The sequence below is a fragment of the Giraffa tippelskirchi genome, chromosome 9 (genome assembly GCF_054371585.1).
Source record: "Giraffa tippelskirchi isolate mGirTip1 chromosome 9, T2T-mGirTip1v1.2.pri, whole genome shotgun sequence".
Lineage (NCBI taxonomy): Eukaryota > Metazoa > Chordata > Mammalia > Artiodactyla > Giraffidae > Giraffa > Giraffa tippelskirchi.
Genome location: NC_137283.1, coordinates 70,244,860 through 70,267,194, shown reverse-complemented (window position 1 = coordinate 70,267,194; position 22,335 = coordinate 70,244,860).

Genomic DNA, 22,335 nt, shown 5'->3' with positions numbered 1-22,335 from the left:
AGAGCTCACAGGCAGAGTGTGTGGGAACCCTGTGGACGCTGGCTCAGGGCCCCCGCCGAGAGGCCTCTGGCCCTTTGCCCAGAGAAACAGAAAGGTAATACAGGGAGCCCCAGGCCGGGCCAGGCCACCTCTCCCATGCCACCCGGAAACACTCGGTCCTTTGCCTGTGTGTGTGGATGGGGGTTTCTTGGGGTGTGTCTGCCTCAAGCAAACCGAGGCGGATGTGGGGTCAGAAGTCTGTGGGCCGGTTGTATTCACATCCCAGGGGAAAGCAGGCTGGGTGGGATGAGGACAGGGCAGGCAACAGCAGCCGCCCAGGCTGACCTCACACCCTCAGGTGGGTCTCCATTCTCCCGGGTAGGTATCTGAGCAGACACACGTCTCTGTTGGTTCTGGGAGCCAAAGTTTGAGTAGGCAGAAGCAACAGCCATACTGACCAGGCCCAGCTCAGAAAACTCCAAGCAGGGCTGGCTGATGGTCACTGTCATTGCAGAGCTTCCCACTGGATATGGCCGATGAGAGGGACACCCCATCCACCTCCCCGAGGGAGGGGTCGGAGCACCACCCCCCGCCCTTGAGGCCTAGTGCAGCCTCCAGGTGAGCGAGCCCACAGAGGGTTCAGCCCAACTGGGAATGAAGAGGAAGCAGGGAAGGCCTGCTGCCCCTTCACCACCCAAGACACACCCGGCGGCCCAGTCTCAGGCTGCCACCGAGGTCAGCACACCCGGGTCCGACCAAGAGCACTGAGAACCTCTGCCTCTGAGGCAGCAGGAGGACCAGGAGCCCAGCACGGTGAGCACAGAGGTGAGGAGGTGCTGGTGCATGTGAGTGTGTGGGGAAGGAGTCCTGAGCTACACAGGAGGAGTCCCCCAAAGCTGGTGCTGGACCTGGAGCAAAGGCTGGCCTCAGACCTTCTGCTTGGTGGACTGCAGTCAGGACGACATCCTATTGTGACTTCCTAAACTGAGAATTGTCTCAACAGCTCAGGGTAGAATTGTCTCCAGAGAGGCAAAGGGCAAAGGCAGGCCTGTGGGTAACCTTTTCTTCTCTCACAGCTCCAGCACCAGCCCCCAGGTTCAACCAGGCTCCACTTCCCAGCCCTGTCTCTACAGAGGTGGTTGCTACCTGTCCAGGACTCAGGGATCCACTGAGAGGAGATCGAGACCTGAGACATGCCTTCCCATAGACACCAGGCCAACTGGGTATTGGCCAGCACACTGGGAAGATCAGATCTCTGTGCAAGCAGGACCCTCAGGCCCAGGCACCAATGCTCCAATCCCCGGGGGAGAACCTCCACCTCCACCTACATGTTCGGTTCTGCCGGCCCGTGCTCGGAGTTTGGCAGGAGAACCTGAGTCAGGGGATAAGAGAACACCTCTGAAGGGAGAGCCTGCCCTGGCTTCTGCCCAAGACCCAGATGCCCACGATGATTGACCCACCTCTGCAAGGAGAATGGACCTCTGCTCTGGACAGAGACCCAGAGCCCTTTCCAAATTTCCATTTCTGGAAACACCGTGTCCAGGGGAGGGTTTGGCTTTGCATCCTCCATCCCTCTCTGCCACCCGTGGATGCCATCAACTCGCTTTCTACCCAGTGGAGATTGAATTCGCTTCCCCTGAGCTTCTTTTCATTCAGTTTTTCTGTATTTTATTTTCTTGATTTGTATTTTGTTTGTCACAGATTTGTGTATTTTTTCCTTAAATTTTTAATCAATAAAATTGATGTTAGGTGGTACACTTCTGGAGCATTAAGGACCTTCACAATCCTCTGCAACCATCACCACTTTCTAGTTTGGGACTCTCTCATTCTCCACAACCAACCCTCCCTCACCCCCTGCAAATCCTGTATTCACCTCAAGCACTCCCTGTTCCTCCCTTGCCCCTGACAACCTTTAATTCTCTCATATCTCAGTGTCTTCCCATATTCTGGATGTCTCCAGTTAATGCCTATCAATGAAATCATAGAAAAGGTGGTTTCATTAGACAGCCCACATATTTTAAGACTAGACTTGGGACTTGTTTTTTATTTCCTTTAGGGCAGCCTTTGTGTATCAGAAACGGCAGTGCAGGTGATTTCAAGATGTCATCTGCAAAACGAGGCCCTTTTGGCAACTAATCTCCAGGTGGGCATTACTGTTGTGTGATGTCTCAGGCAGAAGAGAAATGCTGAGCTCTTCCTCAGGCACAAACAAAGTCACCAAAAGAAGCCAGGAAAGAGAATGGGGAAAACAGAGCACAGGAACAACCAGAAACAATGAGGTTGTCTCAACTTCATGAGATAAGGCTAGAGAAAGACCCAACATCCTTGTGGCCCAAACACACTCTTGAAAATCAATGTGCAGTAAAGAAGAGAAGAAAGCTGTGAAGTTGCGAGGACAGGCAATGCACTTGGCCGGTGTAGCCTAGTTCTACAAGTTAGACCTGAGAGTTCTAGCCTAGGAGCCCTGGCCTAGAAGTTGCAAGGAGAGGCAGTACACATGGCCTGACTGCTCAGATGAGGATACACACCAATGAAAACCCTTTGGAGAGAGCAGAGCCGGTCATCACCGTGGTCTGTGTCTGGACTGGTGAGAGCCTGCCCTGGGCAGCCCACGAGGAAACAGAGTTTCCAGCATGTCCACTAAAGAGCTCTCTGTGCAGGACCTTCAAGGGGCCTCAGGTGCATCTCTTTAGGAGGGAGCAGTGGCGGATGTCATATGGGTTCTCACTTCACTTGCAGTGCAATGGGTCCTGTCACTGTAAACTCCCACCCTGGGAGACCCAAAGGCAGCTTCACAGAGGCTCCTGAGAGACTAACTCCTTTCAGCTGCGAACAGAGCTGGCTACTCACTGGGATGCCTGTGGCCTGGGGCTCCCAGAGGGGAGAGCAACACTCACCACACAGTGTGGTCAGTGCTGGGAGGGCAGGCTGCCCCTCACTCACCCTTTACCGTGTCCCTGCTGGCAGAACTGGGTGAATCTATTCAAGAGCAGAAATTCAAACTGAAAGGCAACCAAACTTCCCACAAGGTCTCCAAAGGAGTTCAGGAGCGATGAATTGAAAACCAGAGGGGATGACATGAATGAGGATGGAAACTTGACACCTTACACCAAATTCGTTTCGAATTTTTCTGAGATATATTTTCCATGCCAAACATCTCACAAATCCAGCAGAAAATCGAGCAGAGGCTAGACATGAGCTTGGAGTCTTCAGAAACAATACAGAAAGGCAATGCACAAAAAGGCAATCCTGTGGACTGTGCAAAATCAAAGGTCTCCACTCTGGTAAAGACCTTACGAAAAAAAGCAAAGGATACGTCACACACTGGCAGACAAATACTTGTAAACACACAGCTGATAAAGGATGTGTCTCCAAAGAGACAAAGAACACAAGCAAGGTTATTAAAACTAGGGAGAGGTCTGAAGGGACACCAGACCAAGGAAGGTTCATGGAGAGTATAGCGAATGATGCCCAGCACTGAGGGCCTGAGAAACACAGTCTAGCTGCACTCCCTGAGCCCCGTGTGACCCTGACTACGCCTCTTCTACCTGGTGGCTCAGAGAGATGGACAGAGAGGAAGGGGGGAAAATCGTTTGCATTTCCAATGCTCACCACAAACTCTTAGAATGAGAAGGTAGGTATCAACCCCATTGACAATGACATACACTAGGAGGAAATACCCAGGAGTCCATCTAACCCAGGAGGGAAGGACCTGGTCTCAGAAAACTGCAAGAGATGGATGAAAGAAGATGATATCCACATGATCCGATGGAAAATAAGCTGAGCTCATGGATTGGAGGCATTCCTATTGGTAAAATGATGTCACATCCCCGAAGGCAATCCAGAGGGTCCGTGCTATTCCTCTCAAGTTGCCAAGCAATGTTCTCAGGGCACTAAACCAAGGAACTCCCAAATGGGTATGAAAACACAAAGGAGCCTATATTGTCTGTACAGTCTAAGGAAAGAAGGCCTGATATGGGTCTACCAGGATGCCTGATAGCCAACTAGACTGCTACACTAGGATCATCTGGACAGTGTGGTGTTGGGCACACAAACATACACACGCATCCAGATCCGTACAACAGAGTTGAGAGTCCAAGAAATAAACCCAAGCTTCTATGGTCAATTCACCTACTACAAAGGAGGGGAGAATCTGCAAATGGGAACACAAAAGCCTCTTCAAGAAAGGGCCATGGCAAAAGTGGATGGCTGCATCTGAAGAATCACACTGCCTTTTGTTCTCATAGCACCACAAAATCAGTGACACACGTCAACCCAAAGCTAGAAGTTCTGAGTGAAAGTGAAAGTCGCTCAGTTTTGTCTGACTTTTTGCAACCCCATGGACTATACAGGCCATTGGATTCTCCAGGCCAAAATACTGGTGCGGGTAGCTTTTCCCTTCTCCAGGGGATTTCCCAACCCGGGAATCGAACCCAGGTCTCCCGCCTTGCAGGTGGACTCTTTACCGGATGAGCCACAAGGGAGGTTTGAAACTCCTTGAAATAAGCATGTGCCTTAGGCTCCTTAACATTTGGTGTGGGAAGCAAAAATGAGTCTCTTCAAGTAAGGGAAACAGGAAACCAAAGAACACCAGGGGCTTCTATGCAATTGAACAGCTTTGCAACAAAAAAAAAGCTAAGCATTCACAAATTAAAAGGTAGCAAACTGAATATGAGAGACTATTTGCAAGTGGTGTCTATGAGGAGGGGTTCCTATGAAAAAGAGACTAAGAACTCACATCACTCAGTGAACCAGAAACAAGAGCATCACCCCTATCCCTTCCCCTCACAGCAACTCCAATCCCAATCCTTTATCTCAATGAAAACTAAAACCTAAAACTTAAACCTAGGCTAACAATAGACATGCATACATATATTCATAGGCATGCATACACAAGAGAGACAGAGAGAGAGGGAAAAATTAATAGACTGAATTTAGGAAGGATAAGAAACAGACACATCTAGAGAGAGAGACTGAAAAAGGAGAGAGGAAATGATAAGATTTCACAGAATTTGCATGAATCAATCTCCAGGTTTGAAACAATGAGAGGCCCATTCACACTGCAAGGGGGGAAATGACCCAAGGGGATGAGAGTAAAAGAGAGAAGCCTGGGAGGCATCATAGGGGAAGCCTTGATCTCCCCTAGAGACTGAGGTGGGACACTTGAGCCAGAATCTCAGTGGAACAGGAGGGTGACGAAGGTTGTTCTATATTGGAGGGGAGAGGTCTGAATCTTACCTCAAGATCTCCCACAGTGTGTGTGTGTGTTTCGGGGTGGGATCTTGAAATATCAGGAAGGCGAGACGACTGCCTTTTCCTAGGTCCAGAACCCATCCAGGCCATGTTCTGCCCCATTCGGTGGTATGTCAGCCCTATTTGAATTCTTCTTTTGGAAGTCTCAGTGCACAAGCTCCGAGACATATCAGCCCAAGGTTGAAAGGCACGGAGGTGATCATAGGCCGACAGACCTAGGAGGCAGATGGGAGAGTGATCCACACTCTGCAGATGGAGAGACTGGGGAAACCCTGAGGGGCATATGCTTGTCCAGGGCCACATCACTTATGAGAAAAAGGGGTCTGGTCTGAGAGCAGCGGGGTCCTCCGAGCTCAGGCCCTGGCTGCATCCAGGGCTCCCCAAGGATGTAGGGTGGGCTGTGTGGGCGTCTCTGTGCCTGCACATGGCCTCGGGGGGGGGGGTTCAGCAGTCAGAAACCAAGAGATTTCTTGGGGAGCTTTGGGGAAGGGACCTCAGCACAAACCCCAGGAAATGATGTCACTTCCTGGCAACATAAAACAACAGAACCCGGAACACAGGTATCCAGGCCTCCAGAGTGGAGAGGAGCCCCAGCCAGATCACTTGCTGCCAAGAAGGTCTGCTGTTTGCCCCTGCCCAGAGGCCGGGGCCTCAGGAGAGCTCACAGGCAGAGTGTGTGGGAACCCTGTGGACGCTGGCTCAGGGCCCCCGCCGAGAGGCCTCTGGCCCTTTGCCCAGAGAAACAGAAAGGTAATACAGGGAGCCCCAGGCCGGGCCAGGCCACCTCTCCCATGCCACCCGGAAACACTCGGTCCTTTGCCTGTGTGTGTGGATGGGGGTTTCTTGGGGTGTGTCTGCCTCAAGCAAACCGAGGCGGATGTGGGGTCAGAAGTCTGTGGGCCGGTTGTATTCACATCCCAGGGGAAAGCAGGCTGGGTGGGATGAGGACAGGGCAGGCAACAGCAGCCGCCCAGGCTGACCTCACACCCTCAGGTGGGTCTCCATTCTCCCGGGTAGGTATCTGAGCAGACACACGTCTCTGTTGGTTCTGGGAGCCAAAGTTTGAGTAGGCAGAAGCAACAGCCATACTGACCAGGCCCAGCTCAGAAAACTCCAAGCAGGGCTGGCTGATGGTCACTGTCATTGCAGAGCTTCCCACTGGATATGGCCGATGAGAGGGACACCCCATCCACCTCCCCGAGGGAGGGGTCGGAGCACCACCCCCCGCCCTTGAGGCCTAGTGCAGCCTCCAGGTGAGCGAGCCCACAGAGGGTTCAGCCCAACTGGGAATGAAGAGGAAGCAGGGAAGGCCTGCTGCCCCTTCACCACCCAAGACACACCCGGCGGCCCAGTCTCAGGCTGCCACCGAGGTCAGCACACCCGGGTCCGACCAAGAGCACTGAGAACCTCTGCCTCTGAGGCAGCAGGAGGACCAGGAGCCCAGCACGGTGAGCACAGAGGTGAGGAGGTGCTGGTGCATGTGAGTGTGTGGGGAAGGAGTCCTGAGCTACACAGGAGGAGTCCCCCAAAGCTGGTGCTGGACCTGGAGCAAAGGCTGGCCTCAGACCTTCTGCTTGGTGGACTGCAGTCAGGACGACATCCTATTGTGACTTCCTAAACTGAGAATTGTCTCAACAGCTCAGGGTAGAATTGTCTCCAGAGAGGCAAAGGGCAAAGGCAGGCCTGTGGGTAACCTTTTCTTCTCTCACAGCTCCAGCACCAGCCCCCAGGTTCAACCAGGCTCCACTTCCCAGCCCTGTCTCTACAGAGGTGGTTGCTACCTGTCCAGGACTCAGGGATCCACTGAGAGGAGATCGAGACCTGAGACATGCCTTCCCATAGACACCAGGCCAACTGGGTATTGGCCAGCACACTGGGAAGATCAGAACTCTGTGCAAGCAGGACCCTCAGGCCCAGGCACCAATGCTCCACTCCCCGGGGGAGAACCTCCACCTCCACCTACATGTTCGGTTCTGCCGGCCCGTGCTCGGAGTTTGGCAGGAGAACCTGAGTCAGGGGATAAGAGAACACCTCTGAAGGGAGAGCCTGCCCTGGCTTCTGCCCAAGACCCAGATGCCCACGATGATTGACCCACCTCTGCAAGGAGAATGGACCTCTGCTCTGGACAGAGACCCAGAGCCCTTTCCAAATTTCCATTTCTGGAAACACCGTGTCCAGGGGAGGGTTTGGCTTTGCATCCTCCATCCCTCTCTGCCACCCGTGGATGCCATCAACTCGCTTTCTACCCAGTGGAGATTGAATTCGCTTCCCCTGAGCTTCTTTTCATTCAGTTTTTCTGTATTTTATTTTCTTGATTTGTATTTTGTTTGTCACAGATTTGTGTATTTTTTCCTTAAATTTTTAATCAATAAAATTGATGTTAGGTGGTACACTTCTGGAGCATTAAGGACCTTCAAAATCCTCTGCAACCATCACCACTTTCTAGTTTGGGACTCTCTCATTCTCCACAACCAACCCTCCCTCACCCCCTGCAAATCCTGTATTCACCTCAAGCACTCCCTGTTCCTCCCTTGCCCCTGACAACCTTTAATTCTCTCATATCTCAGTGTCTTCCCATATTCTGGATGTCTCCAGTTAATGCCTATCAATGAAATCATAGAAAAGGTGGTTTCATTAGACAGCCCACATATTTTAAGACTAGACTTGGGACTTGTTTTTTATTTCCTTTAGGGCAGCCTTTGTGTATCAGAAACGGCAGTGCAGGTGATTTCAAGATGTCATCTGCAAAACGAGGCCCTTTTGGCAACTAATCTCCAGGTGGGCATTACTGTTGTGTGATGTCTCAGGCAGAAGAGAAATGCTGAGCTCTTCCTCAGGCACAAACAAAGTCACCAAAAGAAGCCAGGAAAGAGAATGGGGAAAACAGAGCACAGGAACAACCAGAAACAATGAGGTTGTCTCAACTTCATGAGATAAGGCTAGAGAAAGACCCAACATCCTTGTGGCCCAAACACACTCTTGAAAATCAATGTGCAGTAAAGAAGAGAAGAAAGCTGTGAAGTTGCGAGGACAGGCAATGCACTTGGCCGGTGTAGCCTAGTTCTACAAGTTAGACCTGAGAGTTCTAGCCTAGGAGCCCTGGCCTAGAAGTTGCAAGGAGAGGCAGTACACATGGCCTGACTGCTCAGATGAGGATACACACCAATGAAAACCCTTTGGAGAGAGCAGAGCCGGTCATCACCGTGGTCTGTGTCTGGACTGGTGAGAGCCTGCCCTGGGCAGCCCACGAGGAAACAGAGTTTCCAGCATGTCCACTAAAGAGCTCTCTGTGCAGGACCTTCAAGGGGCCTCAGGTGCATCTCTTTAGGAGGGAGCAGTGGCGGATGTCATATGGGTTCTCACTTCACTTGCAGTGCAATGGGTCCTGTCACTGTAAACTCCCACCCTGGGAGACCCAAAGGCAGCTTCACAGAGGCTCCTGAGAGACTAACTCCTTTCAGCTGCGAACAGAGCTGGCTACTCACTGGGATGCCTGTGGCCTGGGGCTCCCAGAGGGGAGAGCAACACTCACCACACAGTGTGGTCAGTGCTGGGAGGGCAGGCTGCCCCTCACTCACCCTTTACCGTGTCCCTGCTGGCAGAACTGGGTGAATCTATTCAAGAGCAGAAATTCAAACTGAAAGGCAACCAAACTTCCCACAAGGTCTCCAAAGGAGTTCAGGAGCGATGAATTGAAAACCAGAGGGGATGACATGAATGAGGATGGAAACTTGACACCTTACACCAAATTCGTTTCGAATTTTTCTGAGATATATTTTCCATGCCAAACATCTCACAAATCCAGCAGAAAATCGAGCAGAGGCTAGACATGAGCTTGGAGTCTTCAGAAACAATACAGAAAGGCAATGCACAAAAAGGCAATCCTGTGGACTGTGCAAAATCAAAGGTCTCCACTCTGGTAAAGACCTTACGAAAAAAAGCAAAGGATACGTCACACACTGGCAGACAAATACTTGTAAACACACAGCTGATAAAGGATGTGTCTCCAAAGAGACAAAGAACACAAGCAAGGTTATTAAAACTAGGGAGAGGTCTGAAGGGACACCAGACCAAGGAAGGTTCATGGAGAGTATAGCGAATGATGCCCAGCACTGAGGGCCTGAGAAACACAGTCTAGCTGCACTCCCTGAGCCCCGTGTGACCCTGACTACGCCTCTTCTACCTGGTGGCTCAGAGAGATGGACAGAGAGGAAGGGGGGAAAATCGTTTGCATTTCCAATGCTCACCACAAACTCTTAGAATGAGAAGGTAGGTATCAACCCCATTGACAATGACATACACTAGGAGGAAATACCCAGGAGTCCATCTAACCCAGGAGGGAAGGACCCGGTCTCAGAAAACTGCAAGAGATGGATGAAAGAAGATGATATCCACATGATCCGATGGAAAATAAGCTGAGCTCATGGATTGGAGGCATTCCTATTGGTAAAATGATGTCACATCCCCGAAGGCAATCCAGAGGGTCCGTGCTATTCCTCTCAAGTTGCCAAGCAATGTTCTCAGGGCACTAAACCAAGGAACTCCCAAATGGGTATGAAAACACAAAGGAGCCTATATTGTCTGTACAGTCTAAGGAAAGAAGGCCTGATATGGGTCTACCAGGATGCCTGATAGCCAACTAGACTGCTACACTAGGATCATCTGGACAGTGTGGTGTTGGGCACACAAACATACACACGCATCCAGATCCGTACAACAGAGTTGAGAGTCCAAGAAATAAACCCAAACTTCTATGGTCAATTCACCTACTACAAAGGAGGGGAGAATCTGCAAATGGGAACACAAAAGCCTCTTCAAGAAAGGGCCATGGCAAAAGTGGATGGCTGCATCTGAAGAATCACACTGCCTTTTGTTCTCATAGCACCACAAAATCAGTGACACACGTCAACCCAAAGCTAGAAGTTCTGAGTGAAAGTGAAAGTCGCTCAGTTTTGTCTGACTTTTTGCAACCCCATGGACTATACAGGCCATTGGATTCTCCAGGCCAAAATACTGGTGCGGGTAGCTTTTCCCTTCTTCAGGGGATTTCCCAACCCGGGAATCGAACCCAGGTCTCCCGCCTTGCAGGTGGACTCTTTACCGGATGAGCCACAAGGGAGGTTTGAAACTCCTTGAAATAAGCATGTGCCTTAGGCTCCTTAACATTTGGTGTGGGAAGCAAAAATGAGTCTCTTCAAGTAAGGGAAACAGGAAACCAAAGAACACCAGGGGCTTCTATGCAATTGAACAGCTTTGCAACAAAAAAAAAGCTAAGCATTCACAAATTAAAAGGTAGCAAACTGAATATGAGAGACTATTTGCAAGTGGTGTCTATGAGGAGGGGTTCCTATGAAAAAGAGACTAAGAACTCACATCACTCAGTGAACCAGAAACAAGAGCATCACCCCTATCCCTTCCCCTCACAGCAACTCCAATCCCAATCCTTTATCTCAATGAAAACTAAAACCTAAAACTTAAACCTAGGCTAACAATAGACATGCATACATATATTCATAGGCATGCATACACAAGAGAGACAGAGAGAGAGGGAAAAATTAATAGACTGAATTTAGGAAGGATAAGAAACAGACACATCTAGAGAGAGAGACTGAAAAAGGAGAGAGGAAATGATAAGATTTCACAGAATTTGCATGAATCAATCTCCAGGTTTGAAACAATGAGAGGCCCATTCACACTGCAAGGGGGGAAATGACCCAAGGGGATGAGAGTAAAAGAGAGAAGCCTGGGAGGCATCATAGGGGAAGCCTTGATCTCCCCTAGAGACTGAGGTGGGACACTTGAGCCAGAATCTCAGTGGAACAGGAGGGTGACGAAGGTTGTTCTATATTGGAGGGGAGAGGTCTGAATCTTACCTCAAGATCTCCCACAGTGTGTGTGTGTGTTTCGGGGTGGGATCTTGAAATATCAGGAAGGCGAGACGACTGCCTTTTCCTAGGTCCAGAACCCATCCAGGCCATGTTCTGCCCCATTCGGTGGTATGTCAGCCCTATTTGAATTCTTCTTTTGGAAGTCTCAGTGCACAAGCTCCGAGACATATCAGCCCAAGGTTGAAAGGCACGGAGGTGATCATAGGCCGACAGACCTAGGAGGCAGATGGGAGAGTGATCCACACTCTGCAGATGGAGAGACTGGGGAAACCCTGAGGGGCATATGCTTGTCCAGGGCCACATCACTTATGAGAAAAAGGGGTCTGGTCTGAGAGCAGCGGGGTCCTCCGAGCTCAGGCCCTGGCTGCATCCAGGGCTCCCCAAGGATGTAGGGTGAGCTGTGTGGGCGTCTCTGTGCCTGCACATGGCCTCGGGGTGGGGGGTTCAGCAGTCAGAAACCAAGAGATTTCTTGGGGAGCTTTGGGGAAGGGACCTCAGCACAAACCCCAGGAAATGATGTCACTTCCTGGCAACATAAAACAACAGAACCCGGAACACAGGTATCCAGGCCTCCAGGGTGGAGAGGAGCCCCAGCCAGATCACTTGCTGCCAAGATGTTCTGCTGTTTGCCCCTGCCCAGAGGCCGGGGCCTCAGGAGAGCTCACAGGCAGAGTGTGTGGGAACCCTGTGGACGCTGGCTCAGGGCCCCCGCCGAGAGGCCTCTGGCCCTTTGCCCAGAGAAACAGAAAGGTAACACAGGGAGCCCCAGGCCGGGCCAGGCCACCTCTCCCATGCCACCCGGAAACACTCGGTCCTTTGCCTGTGTGTGTGGATGGGGGTTTCTTGGGGTGTGTCTGCCTCAAGCAAACCGAGGCGGATGTGGGCTCAGAAGTCTGTGGGCCGGTTGTATCCACATCCCAGGGGAAAGCAGGCTGGGTGGGATGAGGACAGGGCAGGCAACACCAGCCGCCCAGGCTGACCTCACACCCTCAGGTGGGTCTCCATTCTCCCGGGTAGGTATCTGAGCAGACACACGTCTCTGTTGGTTCTGGGAGCAAAAGTTTGAGTAGGCAGAAGCAACAGCCATACTGACCAGGCCCAGCTCAGAAAACTCCAAGCAGGGCTGGCTGATGGTCACCGTCATTGCAGAGCTTCCCACTGGATATGGCCGATGAGAGGGACACCCCATCCACCTCCCCGAGGGAGGGGTCGGAGCACCACCCCCCGCCCTTGAGGCCTAGTGCAGCCTCCAGGTGAGCGAGCCCACAGAGGGTTCAGCCCAACTGGGAATGAAGAGGAAGCAGGGAAGGCCTGCTGCCCCTTCACCACCCAAGACACACCCGGCGGCCCAGTCTCAGGCTGCCACGGAGCTCAGCACGCCCGGGTCCGACCCAGAGCCCTGAGAACCTCTGCCTCTGAGGCAGCAGGAGGACCAGGAGCCCAGCACGGTGAGCACAGAGGTGAGGAGGTGCTGGTGCATGTGAGTGTGTGGGGAAGGAGTCCTGAGCTACACAGGAGGAGTCCCCCAAAGCTGGTGCTGGACCTGGAGCAAAGGCTGGCCTCAGACCTTCTGCTTGGTGGACTGCAGGCAGGACGACATCCTATTGTGACTTCCTAAACTGAGAATTGTCTCCACAGCTCAGGGTAGAATTGTCTCCAGAGAGGCAAAGGGCAAAGGCAGGCCTGTGGGTAACCTTTTCTTCTCTCACAGCTCCAGCACCAGCCCCCAGGTTCAACCAGGCTCCACTTCCCAGCCCTGTCTCTACAGAGGTGGTTGCTACATGTCCAGGACTCAGGGATCCACTGAGAGGAGATCGAGACCTGAGACATGCCTTCCCATAGACACCAGGCCAACTGGGTATTGGCCAGCACACTGGGAAGATCAGATCTCTGTGCAAGCAGGACCCTCAGGCCCAGGCACCAATGCTCCAATCCCCGGGGGAGAACCTCCACCTCCACCTACATGTTCGCTTCTGCCTGCCCGTGCTCGGATTTTGGCAGGAGAACCTGAGTCAGGGGATAAGAGAACACCTCTGAAGGGAGAGCCTGCCCTGGCTTCTGCCCAAGACCCAGATGCCCACGATGATTGACCCACCTCTGCAAGGAGAATCGACCCCTGCTCTGGACAGAGACCCAGAGCCCTTTCCAAATTTCCATTTCTGGAAACACCGTGTCCAGGGGAGGGTTTGCCTTTGCATCCTCCATCCCTCTCTGCCACCCGTGGATGCCATCAACTCACTTTCTACCCAGTGGAGATTGAATTCGCTTCCCCTGAGCTTCTTTTCATTCAGTTTTTCTGTATTTTATTTTCTTGATTTCTATTTTGTTTGTCACAGATTTGTGTATTTTTTCCTTAAATTTTTAATCAATAAAATTGATGTTAGGTGGTACGCTTCTGGAGCATTAAGGACCTTCACGATCCTCTGCAACCATCACCACTTTCTAGTTTGGGACTCTTTCATTCTCCACAACCAACCCTCCCTCACCCCGTGCAAATCCTGTATTCACCTCAAGCACTCCCTGTTCCTCCCTTGCCCCTGACAACCTTTAATTCTCTCATATCTCAGTGTCTTCCCATATTCTGGATGTCTCCAGTTAATGCCTATCAATGAAATCATAGAAAAGGTGGTTTCATTAGACAGCCCACATATTTTAAGACTAGACTTGGGACTTGTTCTTTATTTCCTTTAGGGCAGCCTTTGTGTATCAGAAACGGCAGTGCAGGTGATTTCAAGATGTCATCTGCAAAACGAGGCCCTTTTGGCAACTAATCTCCAGGTGGGCATTACTGTTGTGTGATGTCTCAGGCAGAAGAGAAATGCTGAGCTCTTCCTCAGGCACAAACAAAGTCACAAAAAGAAGCCAGGAAAGAGAATGGGAAAAACAGAGCACAGGAACAACCAGAAACAATGAGGTTGTCTCAACTTCATGAGATAAGGCTAGAGAAAGACCCAACATCCTTGTGGCCCAAACACACTCTTGAAAATCAATGTGCAGTAAAGAAGAGAAGAGAGCTGTGACGATGCGAGGACAGGAAATGCACTTGGCCGGTGTAGCCTAGTTCTACAAGTTAGACCTGAGAGTTCTAGCCTAGGAGCCCTGGCCTAGAAGTTGCAAGGAGAGGCAGTACACATGGCCTGACTGCTCAGATGAGGATACACACCAATGAAAACCCTTTGGAGAGAGCAGAGCCGGTCATCACCGTGGTCTGTGTCTGGACTGCTGAGAGCCTGCCCTGGGCAGCCCACGAGGAAACAGAGTTTCCAGCATGTCCACTAAAGAGCTCTCTGTGCAGGACCTTCAAGGGGCCTCAGGTGCATCTCTTTAGGAGCAGTGGCGGATGTCATATGGGTTCTCACTTCACTTGCAGTGCAATGGGTCCTGTCACTGTAAACTCCCACCCGGGGAGACCCAAAGGCAACCTCACAGAGGCTCCTGAGAGACTAACTCCTTTCAGCTGCGAACAGAGCTGGCTACTCACTGGGATGCCTGTGGCCTGGGGCTCCCAGAGGGGAGAGCAACACTCACCACACAGTGTGGTCAGTGCTGGGAGGGCAGGCTGCCCCTCACTCACCCTTTACCGTGTCCCTGCTGGCAGAACTGGGTGCATCTGTTAAAGAGCAGGAATTCAAACTGAAAGGCAACCAAACTTCCCACAAGGTCTCCAAAGGAGTTCAGGAGCGATGAATTGAAAACCAGAGGGGATGACATGAATGAGGATGGAAACTTGACACCTTACACCAAATTCGTTTCGAATTTTTCTGAGACATATTTTCCATGCCAAACATCTCACAAATCCAGCAGAAAATCGAGCAGAGGCTAGACATGAGCTTGGAGTCTTCAGAAACAATACAGAAAGGCAATGCACAAAAAGGCAATCCTGTGGACTGTGCAAAATCAAAGGTCTCCACTCTGGTAAAGACCTTACGAAAAAACGCAAAGGATACGTCACACACTGGCAGACAAACACTTGCAAACACACAGCTGATAAAGGATGTGTCTCCAAAGAGACAAAGAACACAAGCAAGGTTATTAAAACTAGGGAGAGGTCTGAAGGGACACCAGACCAAGGAAGGTTCATGGAGAGTATAGCGAATGATGCCCAGCACTGAGGGCCTGAGAAACACAGTCTAGCTGCACTCCCTGAGCCCCGTGTGACCCTGACTACGCCTGTTCTACCTGGTGGCTCAGAGAGATGGACAGAGGGGAAGGGGGGAAAATCCTTTGCATTTCCAATGCTCACCACAAACTCTTAGAATGAGAAGGTAAGTATCAACCCCATTGACAATGACATACACTAGGAGGAAATACCCAGGAGTCCATCTAACCCAGGAGGGAAGGACCTGGTCTCAGAAAACTGCAAGAGATGGATGAAAGAAGATGATATCCACATGATCCGATGGAAAATAAGCTGAGCTCATGGATTGGAAGGATTCCTATTGGTAAAATGATGTCACATCCCCGAAGGCAATCCAGAGGGTCCGTGCTATTCCTCTCAAGTTGCCAAGCAATGTTCTCAGGGCACTAAACCAAGGAACTCCAAAATGGGTATGAAAACACAAAGGAGCCTATATTGTCTGTACAGTCTAAGGAAAGAAGGCCTGATATGGGTCTACCAGGATGCCTGATAGCCAACTAGACTGCTACACTAGGATCATCTGGACAGTGTGGTGTTGGGCACACAAACATACACACGCATCCAGATCCGTACAACAGAGTTGAGAGTCCAAGAAATAAACCCAATCTTCTATGGTCAATTCACCTACTACAAAGGAGGGTAGAATCTGCAAATGGGAACACAAAAGCCTCTTCAAGAAAGGGCCATGGCAAAACTGGATGGCTGCATCTGAAGAATCACATTGCCTTTTGTTCTCATAGCACCACAAAATCAGTGACACACGTCAACCCAAAGCTAGAAGTTCTGAGTGAAAGTGAAAGTCGCTCAGTTTTGTCTGACTTTTTGCAACCCCATGGACTATACAGGCCATTGGATTCTCCAGGCCAGAATACTGGAGCGGGTAGCTTTTCCCTTCTCCAGGGGATTTCCCAACCCGGGAATCGAACCCAGGTCTCCCGCCTTGCAGGTGGACTCTTTACCGGATGAGCCACAAGGGAGGTTTGAAACTCCTTGAAATAAGCACGTGCCTTAGGCTCCTTAACATTTGGTGTGGGAAGCAAAAATGGGTCTCTTCAAGTAAGGGAAACAGGAAACCAAAGAACACCAGGGGCTTCTATGCAATTGAACAGCTTTGCAACAAAAAAGGCTAAGCATTCACAAATTAAAAGGTAGCAAACTGAATATGAGAGACTATTTGCAAGTGGTGTCTATGAGGAGGGGTTGATATGAAAAAGAGACTAAGAACTCACATCACTCAGTCAACCAGAAACAAGAGCATCACCCCTATCCCTTCCCCTCACAGCAACTCCAATCCCAATCCTTTATCTCAATGAAAACTAAAACCTAAAACTTAAACCTAGGCTAACAATAGACATGCATACATATATTCATAGGCATGCATACACAAGAGAGACAGAGAGAGAGGGAAAAATTAATAGACTGAATTTAGGAAGGATAAGAAACAGACACATCTAGAGAGAGAGACTGAAAAAGGAGAGAGGAAATGATAAGATTTCACAGAATTTGCATGAATCAATCTCGAGGTTTGAAACAATGAGAGGCCCATTCACACTGCAAGGGGGGAAATGACCCAAGGGGATGAGAGTAAAAGAGAGAAGCCTGGGAGGCATCATAGGGGAAGCCTTGATCTCCCCTAGAGACTGAGGTGGGACACTTGAGCCAGAATCTCAGTGGAACAGGAGGGTGACGAAGGTTGTTCTATATTGGAGGGGAGAGGTCTGAATCTTACCTCAAGATCTCCCACAGTGTGTGTGTGTGTTTCGGGGTGGGATCTTGAAATATCAGGAAGGCGAGACGACTGCCTTTTCCTAGGTCCAGAACCCATCCAGGCCACGTTCTGCCCCATTCGGTGGTATGTCAGCCCTATTTGAATTCTTCTTTTGGAAGTCTCAGTGCACAAGCTCCGAGACATATCAGCCCAAGGTTGAAAGGCACGGAGGTGATCATAGGCCGACAGACCTAGGAGGCAGATGGGAGAGTGATCCACACTCTGCAGATGGAGAGACTGGGGAAACCCTGAGGGGCATATGCTTGTCCAGGGCCACATCACTTATGAGAAAAAGGGGTCTGGTCTGAGAGCAGCGGGGTCCTCCGAGCTCAGGCCCTGGCTGCATCCAGGGCTCCCCAAGGATGTAGGGTGAGCTGTGTGGGCGTCTCTGTGCCTGCACATGGCCTCGGGGGGGGGGTGGGTTCAGCAGTCAGAAACCAAGAGATTTCTTGGGGAGCTTTGGGGAAGGGACCTCAGCACAAACCCCAGGAAATGATGTCACTTCCTGGCAACATAAAACAACAGAACCCGGAACACAGGTATCCAGGCCTCCAGGGTGGAGAGGAGCCCCAGCCAGATCACTTGCTGCCAAGATGTTCTGCTGTTTGCCCCTGCCCAGAGGCCGGGGCCTCAGGAGAGCTCACAGGCAGAGTGTGTGGGAACCCTGTGGACGCTGGCTCAGGGCCCCCGCCGAGAGGCCTCTGGCCCTTTGCCCAGAGAAACAGAAAGGTAACACAGGGAGCCCCAGGCCGGGCCAGGCCACCTCTCCCATGCCACCCGGAAACACTCGGTCCCTTGCCTGTGTGTGTGGATGGGGGTTTCTTGGGGTGTGTCTGCCTCAAGCAAACCGAGGCGGATGTGGGCTCAGAAGTCTGTGGGCCGGTTGTATCCACATCCCAGGGGAAAGCAGGCTGGGTGGGATGAGGACAGGGCAGGCAACACCAGCCGCCCAGGCTGACCTCACACCCTCAGGTGGGTCTCCATTCTCCCGGGTAGGTATCTGAGCAGACACACGTCTCTGTTGGTTCTGGGAGCCAAAGTTTGAGTAGGCAGAAGCAACAGCCATACTGACCAGGCCCAGCTCAGAAAACTCCAAGCAGGGCTGGCTGATGGTCACTGTCATTGCAGAGCTTCCCACTGGATATGGCCGATGAGAGGGACACCCCATCCACCTCCCCGAGGGAGGGGTCGGAGCACCACCCCCCGCCCTTGAGGCCTAGTGCAGCCTCCAGGTGAGCGAGCCCACAGAGGGTTCAGCCCAACTGGGAATGAAGAGGAAGCAGGGAAGGCCTGCTGCCCCTTCACCACCCAAGACACACCCGGCGGCCCAGTCTCAGGCTGCCACGGAGCTCAGCACGCCCGGGTCCGACCCAGAGCCCTGAGAACCTCTGCCTCTGAGGCAGCAGGAGGACCAGGAGCCCAGCACGGTGAGCACAGAGGTGAGGAGGTGCTGGTGCATGTGAGTGTGTGGGGAAGGAGTCCTGAGCTACACAGGAGGAGTCCCCCAAAGCTGGTGCTGGACCTGGAGCAAAGGCTGGCCTCAGACCTTCTGCTTGGTGGACTGCAGGCAGGACGACATCCTATTGTGACTTCCTAAACTGAGAATTGTCTCCACAGCTCAGGGTAGAATTGTCTCCAGAGAGGCAAAGGGCAAAGGCAGGCCTGTGGGTAACCTTTTCTTCTCTCACAGCTCCAGCACCAGCCCCCAGGTTCAACCAGGCTCCACTTCCCAGCCCTGTCTCTACAGAGGTGGTTGCTACCTGTCCAGGACTCAGGGATCCACTGAGAGGAGATCGAGACCTGAGACATGCCTTCCCATAGACACCAGGCCAACTGGGTATTGGCCAGCACACTGGGAAGATCAGATCTCTGTGCAAGCAGGACCCTCAGGCCCAGGCACCAATGCTCCAATCCCCGGGGGAGAACCTCCACCTCCACCTACATGTTCGCTTCTGCCTGCCCGTGCTCGGATTTTGGCAGGAGAACCTGAGTCAGGGGATAAGAGAACACCTCTGAAGGGAGAGCCTGCCCTGGCTTCTGCCCAAGACCCAGATGCCCACGATGATTGACCCACCTCTGCAAGGAGAATCGACCCCTGCTCTGGACAGAGACCCAGAGCCCTTTCCAAATTTCCATTTCTGGAAACACCGTGTCCAGGGGAGGGTTTGCCTTTGCATCCTCCATCCCTCTCTGCCACCCGTGGATGCCATCAACTCACTTTCTACCCAGTGGAGATTGAATTCGCTTCCCCTGAGCTTCTTTTCATTCAGTTTTTCTGTATTTTATTTTCTTGATTTCTATTTTGTTTGTCACAGATTTGTGTATTTTTTCCTTAAATTTTTAATCAATAAAATTGATGTTAGGTGGTACGCTTCTGGAGCATTAAGGACCTTCACGATCCTCTGCAACCATCACCACTTTCTAGTTTGGGACTCTTTCATTCTCCACAACCAACCCTCCCTCACCCCCTGCAAATCCTGTATTCACCTCAAGCACTCCCTGTTCCTCCCTTGCCCCTGACAACCTTTAATTCTCTCATATCTCAGTGTCTTCCCATATTCTGGATGTCTCCAGTTAATGCCTATCAATGAAATCATAGAAAAGGTGGTTTCATTAGACAGCCCACATATTTTAAGACTAGACTTGGGACTTGTTCTTTATTTCCTTTAGGGCAGCCTTTGTGTATCAGAAACGGCAGTGCAGGTGATTTCAAGATGTCATCTGCAAAACGAGGCCCTTTGGGCAACTAATCTCCAGGTGGGCATTACTGTTGTGTGATGTCTCAGGCAGAAGAGAAATGCTGAGCTCTTCCTCAGGCACAAACAAAGTCACAAAAAGAAGCCAGGAAAGAGAATGGGAAAAACAGAGCACAGGAACAACCAGAAACAATGAGGTTGTCTCAACTTCATGAGATAAGGCTAGAGAAAGACCCAACATCCTTGTGGCCCAAACACACTCTTGAAAATCAATGTGCAGTAAAGAAGAGAAGAGAGCTGTGACGTTGCGAGGACAGGAAATGCACTTGGCCGGTGTAGCCTAGTTCTACAAGTTAGACCTGAGAGTTCTAGCCTAGGAGCCCTGGCCTAGAAGTTGCAAGGAGAGGCAGTACACATGGCCTGACTGCTCAGATGAGGATACACACCAATGAAAACCCTTTGGAGAGAGCAGAGCCGGTCATCACCGTGGTCTGTGTCTGGACTGCTGAGAGCCTGCCCTGGGCAGCCCACGAGGAAACAGAGTTTCCAGCATGTCCACTAAAGAGCTCTCTGTGCAGGACCTTCAAGGGGCCTCAGGTGCATCTCTTTAGGAGCAGTGGCGGATGTCATATGGGTTTCCACTTCACTTGCAGTGCCATGGGTCCTGTCACTGTAAACTCCCACCCGGGGAGACCCAAAGGCAACCTCACAGAGGCTCCTGAGAGACTAACTCCTTTCAGCTGCGAACAGAGCTGGCTACTCACTGGGATGCCTGTGGCCTGGGGCTCCCAGAGGGGAGAGCAACACTCACCACACAGTGTGGTCAGTGCTGGGAGGGCAGGCTGCCCCTCACTCACCCTTTACCGTGTCCCTGCTGGCAGAACTGGGTGAATCTGTTAAAGAGCAGGAATTCAAACTGAAAGGCAACCAAACTTCCCACAACGTCTCCAAAGGAGTTCAGGAGCGATGAATTGAAAACCAGAGGGGATGACATGAATGAGGATGGAAACTTGACACCTTACACCAAATTCGTTTCGAATTTTTCTGAGACATATTTTCCATGCCAAACATCTCACAAATCCAGCAGAAAATCGAGCAGAGGCTAGACATGAGCTTGGAGTCTTCAGAAACAATACAGAAAGGCAATGCACAAAAAGGCAATCCTGTGGACTGTGCAAAATCAAAGGTCTCCACTCTGGTAAAGACCTTACGAAAAAACGCAAAGGATACGTCACACACTGGCAGACAAACACTTGCAAACACACAGCTGATAAAGGATGTGTCTCCAAAGAGACAAAGAACACAAGCAAGGTTATTAAAACTAGGGAGAGGTCTGAAGGGACACCAGACCAAGGAAGGTTCATGGAGAGTATAGCGAATGATGCCCAGCACTGAGGGCCTGAGAAACACAGTCTAGCTGCACTCCCTGAGCCCCGTGTGACCCTGACTACGCCTGTTCTACCTGGTGGCTCAGAGAGATGGACAGAGGGGAAGGGGGGAAAATCCTTTGCATTTCCAATGCTCACCACAAACTCTTAGAATGAGAAGGTAAGTATCAACCCCATTGACAATGACATACACTAGGAGGAAATACCCAGGAGTCCATCTAACCCAGGAGGGAAGGACCTGGTCTCAGAAAACTGCAAGAGATGGATGAAAGAAGATGATATCCACATGATCCGATGGAAAATAAGCTGAGCTCATGGATTGGAAGGATTCCTATTGGTAAAATGATGTCACATCCCCGAAGGCAATCCAGAGGGTCCGTGCTATTCCTCTCAAGTTGCCAAGCAATGTTCTCAGGGCACTAAACCAAGGAACTCCAAAATGGGTATGAAAACACAAAGGAGCCTATATTGTCTGTACAGTCTAAGGAAAGAAGGCCTGATATGGGTCTACCAGGATGCCTGATAGCCAACTAGACTGCTACACTAGGATCATCTGGACAGTGTGGTGTTGGGCACACAAACATACACACGCATCCAGATCCGTACAACAGAGTTGAGAGTCCAAGAAATAAACCCAAGCTTCTATGGTCAATTCACCTACTACAAAGGAGGGGAGAATCTGCAAATGGGAACACAAAAGCCTCTTCAAGAAAGGGCCATGGCAAAACTGGATGGCTGCATCTGAAGAATCACATTGCCTTTTGTTCTCATAGCACCACAAAATCAGTGACACACGTCAACCCAAAGCTAGAAGTTCTGAGTGAAAGTGAAAGTCGCTCAGTTTTGTCTGACTTTTTGCAACCCCATGGACTATACAGGCCATTGGATTCTCCAGGCCAGAATACTGGAGCGGGTAGCTTTTCCCTTCTCCAGGGGATTTCCCAACCCGGGAATCGAACCCAGGTCTCCCGCCTTGCAGGTGGACTCTTTACCGGATGAGCCACAAGGGAGGTTTGAAACTCCTGGAAATAAGCACGTGCCTTAGGCTCCTTAACATTTGGTGTGGGAAGCAAAAATGGGTCTCTTCAAGTAAGGGAAACAGGAAACCAAAGAACACCAGGGGCTTCTATGCAATTGAACAGCTTTGCAACAAAAAAGGCTAAGCATTCACAAATTAAAAGGTAGCAAACTGAATATGAGAGACTATTTGCAAGTGGTGTCTATG